This window comes from Desmodus rotundus, chromosome 5 (assembly GCF_022682495.2).
Source record: "Desmodus rotundus isolate HL8 chromosome 5, HLdesRot8A.1, whole genome shotgun sequence".
NCBI lineage: Eukaryota > Metazoa > Chordata > Mammalia > Chiroptera > Phyllostomidae > Desmodus > Desmodus rotundus.
The window spans coordinates 24,078,639-24,091,006 of record NC_071391.1 but is presented as its reverse complement, the minus strand read 5'-3'; the positions used below and the strand labels follow the sequence as shown (position 1 = coordinate 24,091,006).

The following is a 12,368-nucleotide window of genomic DNA, read 5'->3' as shown; positions in this document are numbered from 1 at the left end:
AACCTTTTGGTGCATGGGATGAACTCCAACCAACTGAGCCACCCTGCCAGGGCCTGTCATTTTATATTTCTTACATGTTTAATATGTAATGGTAAAATAGTATTTGATTTAAAAGAATAATATGCTTGCCCTGACCGGGTGGCTCAGCTAATTGGACCAAAAGGTTGCGGGTTCCATTCCCGGTCAGGGCACACATCTGAGTTGCAGGTTCCATCCCTGGTGGGGACACATATAGGAGGCAACCGACTGATGTTTCTCTCTCACATTGATGTTTCTCTCTCTCAAAATCAATAAATATATTTTAAATATTTTAAATATAATAATATGGCATTCTGTTTTTCTATTAAAATATTAAAAGTAGGCTATGGCTGGTGTGGCTCAGTGGACTGAGTGCGGGCCTGCGAACCAAAGTGGTCACCAGTTTGATTCCCAGTCAGGACACATGCCTGGGTTGTGCACCAGGTCCCCAGTAGGGGGCGCACGAAAGGCAACCACACATTGATGTTTCTCTCCCTCTCTTTTTTCCTCCTTTCCCCTCTCTCTAAAAATAAATAAAATCTTTAAAATATATATATTAAAAGTATTATTTTAAAATACACATATTTTATATAGTCCACTTGTTTACATGTTTAGAATAGATTAGAAAAATATGGCTGATAAAAACTTAAATTATTTGTGTTCTGCACACCAGTGCATAGACAAAGTTTTTAGCATCTCTGAGAAAAATAAACAAAACATTTTGTAATGTAAAATGAGATGTTGAATACTAATGTGGATGAGTAAGTTTTTCTACATAGTATTCAGTCAGGATTTCAGGTGCCCAACTCAATTAGAATTATACTTAAAATTTTGTTTATATCAAACAGCCCAACAATGAATGATGAAAACAAGGCATTAACAATGTTTAGAGATGCAACATAAGGGGAACAAATGTTGTAATAGCTTAGTTTTAACTTTATGATATATGATTGAGGATTTCTGGAATCTATAACCAAGGCAAATATTGCTGGTACAAGAAATGGAAAAAGACAATCTTGGAGACCATAATTATCTTAAAACTGTATATAACTAAAGATAAGTAAAGGGATAAAAAGCCCCTCAGCTGCCTAACGTATGTAACTACCCAGCAATTTATCCATCATCCTTTGAAAACATATTCATGTTTATTGCAGTCTAAGCTCCTTCAGGAAATTAGCATTAAGACGTAACACTGAGAAATTGCACCCCTTAGAAAATCATATAGAACAATATACATGACATTGTTAAAGCTTTTAAAATACATGTGGTATTTTTCAGTTAACTTTTTTATCTAAAAGAATTTTCTTGATCACCTCAAATATAGTGACAAGTATTCTCTGTGAAAATGTTCTATGGAATGTTTTCTAAAATATCAAAATTTACATTTTATGTTAAAATATGCAAATATTTATCATAGTTTGATTTGTTAATGAAATAAAAAATTATATATACATGCATGCACACACAAGTATTTCCTTAGAAGTTGAAAATGCTAAGGTTTTTCTATTATACCCTTTTTATAATTTCAACTATACAATATGCATTAATATTTAATGAATTAAAGTAAAATGATTTTTAGAAGTAAAGTTAAATACTATTCATAATATACTAGGGTCAGTTTTAAAACTTACTTTGAATATTTTGGGGGGTTGACATGACCAATTGGTAATATTCATGCAGAAATCTATCTAGTATCTAGAGCAAAGGGTTAAGTTTTTATTGAATTTATTGAGGTAACGTTGATTAATGAAGTTATGTAGGTTTCAGGTTCACAATGTTACACTACGTCATCTATTTATTGTGTTGTATGTTTCCACCCCATGTCAAGTCTCCTTCCGTCACCGTGTATCCCCCCTTCACCCTCTCCCCAGCCCCCTTTTTCTCTGGGAGTCACCATACTGTTTGTTGTCTGTGTTTATGAGTTGTGACGGGTTTTTTTGCTTTATTATTTCACCTTTTTTATCAAACCCCCCATACCCCAACCCTTCTGATAGCTTTCAGTCTGTTTTCTGTATCTATGAGTCTGTTTCTATTTTGTTTGTTAATTTATTTTGTTCATTAGATTTCACATACAAGTGAAATCATAAGGTACTTGTCTTTCCCTGACTGGCTTATTTCACTTAGTATAATACTCTCCAGGTCCATCCATTCTGTTGCAAAGGGTAAGATTTCCTTCTTTTTTATAGCTGAGTAATTAATATTCCACTGTGTAAATGTAACATAGCTATTTTATCCACTCATCTGCTGATAGGCACTTGGGTTGCTTCCATAGCTTGGCTATTTTAAATAATATTTCAATAAACATAAGGGTGCATATATTTTTTTGAATTAGTGTTTCAGGTTTCCTTGGGTATATTCCCAGAAGTGAAATCGCTGGGTCATAAGGCAGTTCCATTTTTAATTTTTTGAGGAAACTCCATAATGTTTTTCACAGTGGCTATACCAGTCTGCATTCCAACAGTGCATGAGGGTTCTCTTTTCTCCACATCCTCTCCAACACTTGTTTATTTATTGATACAGCTATTCTGACAGGTATGATGTGCCACCTCATTATGGTTTTAATTTGCATTTCTCTGATTAGCACCATTGAGCATCTTTTCATGTGTCTATTGGCCATCTGTATGTCCTCTTTTATATCACCTCCAGTTACAAAGTAGGAGGCTAGAGTTCTCTCTTTTTTTTTAAGATTTTATTTTATTTTTAAAGAGAGGGAAAGGGAGGGAGAATGAGAAGGAGAGAAACATTGCTGTGCAAGAAAAACATCAATTTGTTTTCTCTTGCATGCCCCCAACTGGGGACCTGGCCTGCAACCCAGGCATTTGTCCTGACTGGGAACTGAACCCGTGACCTTTAGATTCGCAGGGTGGCACCCTTGACCTTTAGATTCGCAGGCTGGCACTCAATCCACTGAACCACACCAGCCAGTGCTAGAATTAATTTAAGGAGCTTAAAAGTTGTATTTTTTTAACATGTACCCGGCATAAGAACATGCCTACCTACAAGAGTGTTATAACTACATTGATGTTTACTAAGGGCTCATAGCCTTTAAATAAATAGTTCAAATTTAAAATCAATTATGACAAACCTTCTCATTTAATGTAGAGAAAAATATAATTGAGAACAAATTACTTTATAATAACCCATAAGTCATGGAATAAGTAACAGTTCATTTAAAATGAACCATATCATATTTGATGAATGAGTAGAGCAATAAGGTGCTTAGTAATGAAGTACAAGAATTAAGACTAGCACCTTCAGGATTCTTTCTGTGGACTGTAAAATCCATACGTAAAAATTGAAGTTCTGTCTCAATAATTTGAAAGCATTAGTATATCCTGAAATATCAACTGTTTACCTAAATATTGATCTCATTTGTTAAAGATCTTGTTCGTTGTACCATGTATCTTTTGCTTTAGTGGATTCTTTGGTTACAAATGAGATCAGAGATACCAGTTAATTTAGAATTAGATGGAGCAGTATTGTTTGATGAACCACATAAAGTTTGAATTTCTATTAGAAAGATTTCCTTTTCTTCTCTCAATTTGGTGTCAAGATTAAGTCTGTGTTTGCTCTCCATCTGTTGTTTACTGATCATGGAACAAGAATTAGACTTTGAATCCAGTGATTGGTCACTTGTTTGCTCCTAGTATATTGCAGTGCAGTCTGGTCTTTCTGAGCAAATAGAATTCATACATATCTCAGATTTGTCTCATTTTCCTTGTTCTGCCAAAAATGGAGATAGCTATAAGAATGAAGTTGAAGAAACATCCTTTAGTTAGCCAAATAGATTTTTCAATATTTTTTATTATACTCATCTCCAAAGTTATAATTTTAATATGTTATGTTATAAATTAAAAACTATTTTCTGGCCCTCGCGTCATTCCGTTTTGCAAGCTGTATGGCGTGCTCAATAAAACCCATTTTCCCATGCATTTTGACTTTTTCTAGCCTATGTAATGCTTACTGTATTTCCTCCCAAAACTAATTTTTCACTGTATATCTTTTGTCCATAGTGTAAGGACAGACATTAGAAGAGGCCTGTGAAGACAGGGCTGTAATCAGCATATGTTACCTTCATTTCTTTGTCAACATTTTATTTGTTCAGAAAATTATCAGAATCTCTGTTTTTTAGTGTTTACTCTGAAAGGCTAGCTGAGCCGGTAATTTGCTGTTTGACCCCAGGGTTTCACTTTTTTCCCCCTCGCTACTTATGAGAGCTTATTTAAAATTCTAAGTTCTCCTCTGGCAGCCACAGTTAGAGCCTCTTTGGCAAACTAAAAAGACTAAGAAAAAACATGCAAAGGCTCAGTACTGCTTCCAGTGACCTACATTTGTAGCCAGTTTTTAAAAGATGGCATGTGCCTTATTTTTCAACAAGGAAATGAAAGGTAAGATAAAAGTAGAAAGAAAAATAAACCCAACTCTCTGTCACTGGCTAGTGAGAACCATTTCTGATATAACATTAAAATAAACACACATTTGAGATTGGGATTTGTACATCAACCGACAAAAAAGAAAGGAATTTTGCATGCAGAACAGTAGCCTAAGTCATATAGCAAAAGTGCCATACTCTGTAATATTTATCCACCAGAAGTGAAATGTATTCGGGATATCGGCTTAGATTTTAAATTTCTGCGTTGCTACTCAACTAGTGGCGGGACCTTGCACAAGTCACTTAACCTTTCCTATTAAGATAGGGATAATACCCTCGCTATCTTATTCCTGACTTCCAAATTTAAAAATTAAATATCTGGGAGTTTTGCTTTCTGTATCCTAAAATATATTCACTCCACACCTCACATTTACTTACAAAAATTTTATTTTGAGCTCAAAAAAAAGAATTGTGCGTACTTGATGGTTATTGTTACGCTCAAAAGAAGTGTTAAAATCTTGGAACTATTATGTAGTGCGTTATCACTCTCGAAAATGAGCCACACAAGACCAGAATTGGGAATTTTAGAAATAGAGTTTGTTTGTTTCTTCTGAATACTTTTACAAAAAAAGTATTGCGAAGTATTCAGTCCTTCTTGGAGGCACACATGACTTGAAATTCTGAAAACCAGAGCTGTTAAAAGTAAAAGTAGATACTTTTTACTTTTTATCAGCTCTCCAAAGTAACATTTATCCCGTGAAATGAAATGTGAAAGAATACCGTGAAAAGAGAAAGGCAGCACACCATCAAGGGTCATAGATTAAGTGGACAGTCTATAAAAATTTCTTAGGTACAGAAGGACAATTTTGCTCTGTGAACAACCCCAGAGAAGACAGGGCTATCTATCCAGCTAGTGTTGGGGTGATTCTTTCACTGGCCATTCTTTCTTCCCTGCAATTTGAAGTTATGTTCAACAAAAACCAATAAGCAGTTGCAGAAAGTAGCCTTAGTCCACCACATCCATATTTTTATATTCTGGAATATTAATGAAGTCAGAGGCATTTGAAATGTGCTTATTGTTTTTGTAAAATACACTAACTACTGTTGTGTGGGTATCTAAAAATTTGTGCTAGATTTCAGAAACAAGGTAGATCGTATTAAATTGAAGGTGAATTCGAAGTAGAAAGTAGATCTGAGACTATGAAGTGAAACTCCTTACCTTTATATTCTTAAAACAGATTATAACAAACAGGTTGTTATAGAATCAAAGAAAATCTATTTTATGCCTTTACCCAGTACTCAATGAGCAGAAGGAGAACCAGTTTTGTTCTATTAACATCAAATGTACTACAGTATATTCTGTAGTACATTTCTTCTCAAATTTAATAAAAGTAAAGCGACTTGTAGTTTCATTTAGTACCCCACATGCCCTAAGGATTTTTGTTTGTGACATTTTCTATAAGCTGGATTTATTCTGGAAAAATCAACAATATGACATCAAACAAATAAAACCAGTAGCTTGTATGTTGTTGAGCTAGGAATGTAACTGATCTGGACCACTTAATGACGATAAATGCCTAACTCTATTCCTAATTCAGATTTCTTTGACAGTAGATATCCCTGAAACTTCAGAATATATCTTTTCCGACAATGTAAAAATTATATGACCTCAATTGAATAATTATAAGATTATTATCATTATCCTAAGTTTTAATTACATTTAGAAACATTTTAATTATATCACATTTTTATCAATTAATATAATTTATAAATTATAATCAACAGGGACAGTTAATACTTAAGAGAATTTTGTAGGAATCCTATGCCAGCATAACTCAAATAATTATTGCATAACCTGCTTGTTTAATATAGATTTTTATATATCGTTTTCTTAAAAACAGGTTAATATGCACCCTTATACAGTAAACATTTACTAAAGAGGATTATTGCACATGATCACACTAAGGAAACCTGCTAGTACCAGTGAGTAAGTGGAGAATTCAGTCTAATCAAGTCATTTCCTGTCACAAGGACCACGTTGTTTATCGTTCATTATTTTTTCTATAACTAGAGATGCAGATACAAAGATAAATACATATATATGTGTGTGTATATATACACATACACAATACACACAACATATACGTAATACACACATACTGTTTTTAACAGTGATTACCTAATTAATAGATGTCTTCATTTTAATTTCTATTATCTGAGTATGAATTTTATTAGTTGTGCAGTCAGAGCTAAACCAGACATCAACAGCATTAAACAGAATGACTTTACTTTGTAAAGGAACCCAGCAAGGAAAACTCCAATTTTTATGGCTAGAAATATTGATATCAACAGTAAATCCTTTTCTCTCTGTAGATAAAAACATGGAATTTCTTATTTTAAGCTTTCTTTCTAAGAAATTCGTTTTGAAGTAAAGAGAATGTTTTGAAGGAATATATAAAATACAACTGTATATTTTGTATTAAAATATAGTACAACTGTTATATTTTGACATATAAAACATAAACTGTGTATCTGAATTGATACATTGAGGAAAATTGATAAAATCAATATAAACCTCATGGACACTTGTTCTTAACAGCTTGACAGTTTTGAATTTTTTACCTCTGTGAGAGAATAATTGTGGAAGCTAATAATATCACAATGCCAAGACACCCACTGCATCTCCCTATAACTCCTTTTAAGTCCGTGCCGTCAAGTGCAGTCTGGAAAGCAGGTGGCTGCCTTGGCCAAGACATGGAGCGCTGCTGACGCTGCTGACGGTGTTAGCAGGCATATTGCTAGGACCTAGTTAAGGAATTTAAATTTGCATGTACCTCATTCTCCCCATGTCACTGCCGAGTGCAGTGGGACTCAGGGATTAATTACACTTCTAAATTGCTTTGAGATCCTTCTATGACTGGTGCTCTTAAAATATGATGGCTTAGAATGTAATATTTTTAAATAATTAGATTATGATTTGCATTTAATTGAAGATAGTCTTTTTGACTTATAGTTTTTTTTTTTTTACTTAGTACAACCCTTTTCCTTCATTTCTGACTTCTTCTAGTGCAGGCGTCCATTTCCTATTCTTATCTTCCCTCTTCCCTCTAAGTCAAGAAAACTGAGAGATTTTCCAGTCTTCTCCACACATTTCTGTTTCACGTGTTAAAGGGAAATGTGAAAGGTTCAATGGAAAAATATTGAGTGCACTGGTTTCACTTTTTATTTTCAGATACATGTAATTGGTATAGTCCCAGAATTAAAAGCATTATTTTTGTAAGTAGCTTAACTTGGAAGTTTAGTTAAAATAATGTTTTAATAGTGATTTCATCCTTTCTTCTAATATCAATAATTTTGCCACCTTTATATTCAAGAAAAAAATATCTGAAATTACACTATTACCTATTGTGTACTGAATTTCATTTGAAATGCAGATGGAAATAAATTAATTCACAGATTACTAATCTTAAAATCTATGAGTTTTAAAAACATTTTCATGTAACATCACCTATACCCCCAGATTTCTGATGTTCTCTGTGCCATCTACATTTCTGAATGCTTTCAACAATTAAAATCACCTCTCCCCCCATATACTATCACTTATTTTTAAAATTGTTTAAAATTTATGGATTTGAGGAGAGGATGAGAGAGAAAGAAAAACACCGATTTGTTATTCCACTTATTTATGTATTCACTGGTTGTTTCTTGCATATGCCCTGACCAGGGGTCAAACCCCACAACCTTGGAGTATTGGGACAACTCTCTAACCAACTGAGCTACCCAACCAGGGCTCCTCCCATTACTTTTAAATATTTAACCGAAGATAGTGTGGAGGGCATACTTTTTTTTTTTAAGATTTTTTAATTTATTTTTTAGAGAGGAAGAGGGAGAGAGTAGAGGGAGAGAAACATCAATGTGTGATTGCCTCTCACACGCCCCCCACTGGGCGCCTGGCCCACAACCCAGGCATGTGGCGTGACTGGGAATCAAACTGGAAACCCTTTGATTCATAGGCCGGCACTCAATCCACTGAGCCACACCAGTCAGGTCTGGAGGGCATGCTTTTAATATATGGATACTCAGGATGAATATTTAGCATACTTTGTATTCACATTATGATAATCAATATCTTTAACTTGTTTCTCTTTCAGAAAATAAATGTCCCCCTTCGCCCAAAAAACCCTTAAAATCAACAAAGTAATATACTTACTGATACATGGATAATGCTTAAGTAGTATTAATTATAGTTACCAAAACCTGCAAGGATCAAAAGATTTTATTTTTAAGAAGGATTTCTCATGCTGCATGGATTATGCTGCTACATAATAGCTCAGTAGTACTTCTGCTGAATTGTAAAATAGCTTAGAGAGGAGTATGATGCCCATAGTTGTTGTAATGCATAGGTAATTAAGAGGGTGGGAGGTTAAGCTTCATTAACTGCTGAGGGATTGTATCTTGGGTTTTATTATGCCCTAGAGAACATAAAAAGTGAGAAGGGTCAAACTGTTGGAATCAGATTTTGCTTGTGCATCTGCCAAAACAAAGACCACAAAATAATAAGGCAGTAAGCACAGAATGGCTTGAATTGAAAAGCGAAGAAATATATTTACAGCAACTTATCGATGAGGTAAATATTTCTTACGAAAAGATAAATATATTAAGTACTGGGGTATATTTTGGTATTGGAAGTTTGTAATGATTTAGTTTCATACGGTTTTTTAAGTAGAATAAACAGTTCTTTTTGTCTGAAGGTAGCGCCAGTTTCTTTATTCATGTTATATTTCTAACCTGATTTATTTGATTAAAATAGGTAGAGAAATTTTATACTTTCCAGCCTATCTTCTGTATAGAATTTATGAAGCCTGCTTTTTATTTTTATTTATTCCTGATCCTTGGTACCCAATATATGGGAACTGTAAGGGTAACATTACAGGGGGGAAAATCTAATATTCTTTCCTTTAGAAAACAAGAATATGACAATATAGTGTGTTCTATTGCAACAAATATTGTATTAAATAACCCAGGGGTCAGCTAATTTGCTTTAAAGGGCTAGACAGTAAATATTTTTGTGTTTGCAGGCTATATGATCTCTGTTACAGCTACTCAGTTCTGCCGTTGCATCACTAAAGCATCCATAGACACCTCCTACACAAATGGGCATGATTGTGTTCCAATAAAACTTTATTTACAAAAGCAGGTATCTGGTTGGATTTGACCCACAGGCATAGCTGACCCATGGAATACTCCAAAGCCACTAAGGTTTTCTCCTTTCTGTTTCCTGTTGAGTTGTTTGGCACCAATGTAGAAAATCTATTAAATGGATATATTGGTGTCTTTCTCAACTTCCTTTTGTGTTCCATTGAATCATATGTCTCTGCCTACCTTAGATGGACTTCATTGTTCTACTTTTATAATGTCTTAGGATCAGCTATTTAAGTCCTCTAACTTTTTTCTTTTGCAAACTTGTTTTGATTATTGTGGGTTTTTACATTTCCATATAAAGTTTAGATTCAACTTGTCAGTTTATGTGAGAAAGTTTGCTAGAATTGTCCTTTTTCTTTCCCAGTGGCTTTTTACTCTTTGTTTTTATTCTTGGTAGTCTCTACTGCTCTCTTAAGATTCCTTAACCTGTGGTCTACTCTTGTCTTCTCTCTGTATTGTTATGAACTCATTTCCTTTGTTCTTGTTACACTTATTTCAATGGAATTTTTGTTTGTAATGAATTAGGCTGTAATCCTTAATAAGATAAATTATACTTTTTATTTTAATCAAGTTAATACTTATTGGATATCCAAATGTACAAGTTACTATTTTAAGCAAAGACGACAGCAATAATAAAGATATGAAGGTAGAAATACCAGGGCATCTTGAATAAGCATGTACTGTCCACTTTGTAAGGCAATAGTATGAAATAAAAAGTTCAAAGGGTAGTCAGGTTTTCTGTGAGCTACTGAACGAGGTAACTGAGAGTGCCCTGGGTACATCCTGCCAGGAGCAGGAGAGGCCCTAACTAGTTTTGCATGAGAGAAGATAATTGTAGAGAAGGTAAGGAGGAGATAGAAAAGGAGAAAGAAGAGTGGAAAACAACCTGATTTAGTATTCTTTGAGTTTGACAGGCAGTTGAACATTCAGGTAGAATATCCAAAAGGCAGTTAAAAATCTAGGCCCAGAATTTGGGAAATGATTGGAAATAGAGATTTGCTAGCCATCATTTCTTTCTCCATCAAACATTTTTGAATGCCTACTATGTGCCAGAAACTACGTCATATATTCTTTGTGTCCCTCCACCACCAAACTCATGTCCTTGCGTGCAAAATGCATCCATTTCAACCTACTAGCCCCAAAAGTCTTACTCCATTATCAACTCTAAAGTCTAAAGTCTCATCTAAATATAATCTAAATCAGGTGTGGATGAAGTTTGAGGTATGATCTGTCGTGAGGCAAAATTGCTTTCCAGCAGTGAACCTGTGAACCTGTTCGATCAGACAAGTTGTGTGCTTCCAAATACAGTGGTGGGACAGGCATGGGATAGACATTCTCATTCCAAACGGGGGACATCAGAAGGAAGGGGTGATGGATTCCAAGCAAGTCCAAAATTTGGCAAAGCAAATTCCATTAGGTCTTACAGTTCATGGGTACACCATCCACGAAACACTAGAACATAGGCAAGCCAAATTCTTTGCCACTTCATAACAAGGGTTGCCTTTCCTCCAATTTTCAATAATATGTTCCCCATTTCCATCTGAGACGTCACCAGAATAGCCCTTAAGTTCTGTATTTCTAGTTTGCATCTCAAAACTCTTCCATCCTCCAGAATTATCCAATTCCAAAGCCACTTTCATATTTTAAGTATTTGTTACCGCAGTACCCCCCCCCCTTTTTGGTACCAAAATCTGTCTTGGTCAGCTTGTACTGGCATAACAAAATACCACTGAGCGGGTGGTATTTGGGGGGGTATTTTGATATTAAGGGGGTTATATAGTAATAGAAAAAATACAATAAAATTTTTTTAAAATAAAGAAAAAAAAAGAACAAATTTATTTTCTCACAGTTCTGGAGGCTGGGAAATCCGAGATTCTGGTACCAGCCAATTTACTTCCTGGTGGGGACTGTTTCTGACTTGTAGATGACCTAATATGTTTAAGCATCATGTCCCTAGAATCTTCCATCCCCCTACTCCAAATGGACTGCCTGTTCTGGAGGCAGCCTACACAGGTGTTACTGGGGCCCTCCCCCTTCATCAGCCTGCCCTGACTGAGCTCCTGATGGAACACACCTCTAATAACGTGTCAGTGAATGGAGACACGGGTCAGTGTGAGCCTGCAGAGACTGTTCGACTTTCCATGTCTGAAAATGTCTTAGTTCTGCCCTCAAATTTAGCAGTAGTTTGGTTAAATACAGAATACTAGGCTGGAAATCACTGTTTCTCCGAAAAGGCCCAGTGTTGCTCTTGCGAAGTTGGATGGCATTCACACTCCTGGTAAGTTCCACCCAACCCTGGAAGCTCTTCAGACACCGTACTTTGCACACTCTCCCTTACTCTGTAACGGCAGGATTGTATGCTTTGGTGTGTGTCTGTCTTCGTTTCTAGTTTCAGTACTCAGGAGGACTGTGCATCTAAAGTCTTCTATTTTTCATTTCTGGAAATTTCTGTTAGATAATTTCTTTGCTGTTTTCCTCTGTTATATCTGTTTTTCTGTCTAGAAATCCTTTTATGGGGCCAACCTTCCAGACTAATTCTCTGTTTTGTCCATAATTTTCTGTCTTCTTAAGAGGCAGTACAGCATCATAATGAAGAAACTGAATGATAGAGCAGGACAGACCTTCATCAAGTTAATTAATCTTTGCACTACAATGTCTTAATCTATAGGTTTAATAATAGTGCTTACTTGTAAGGTTGTTCTAAGTATTAAATTTTTTAATTGTATAAAGAGCTTAGAATAGTGCCTGGCAGTTGGAAAGCACTTTGAAACATGTT

General features: G+C 35.0%; 1 protein-coding gene across 2 annotated transcripts in view; it reads left to right on the top strand.

Annotated features, from left to right (window-relative positions):
• ELP4 (elongator acetyltransferase complex subunit 4) overlaps positions 1-12,368 on the top strand; it is a 200,721-nt gene that overhangs the window by 21,672 nt on the left and 166,681 nt on the right. The window lies entirely within an intron of this gene.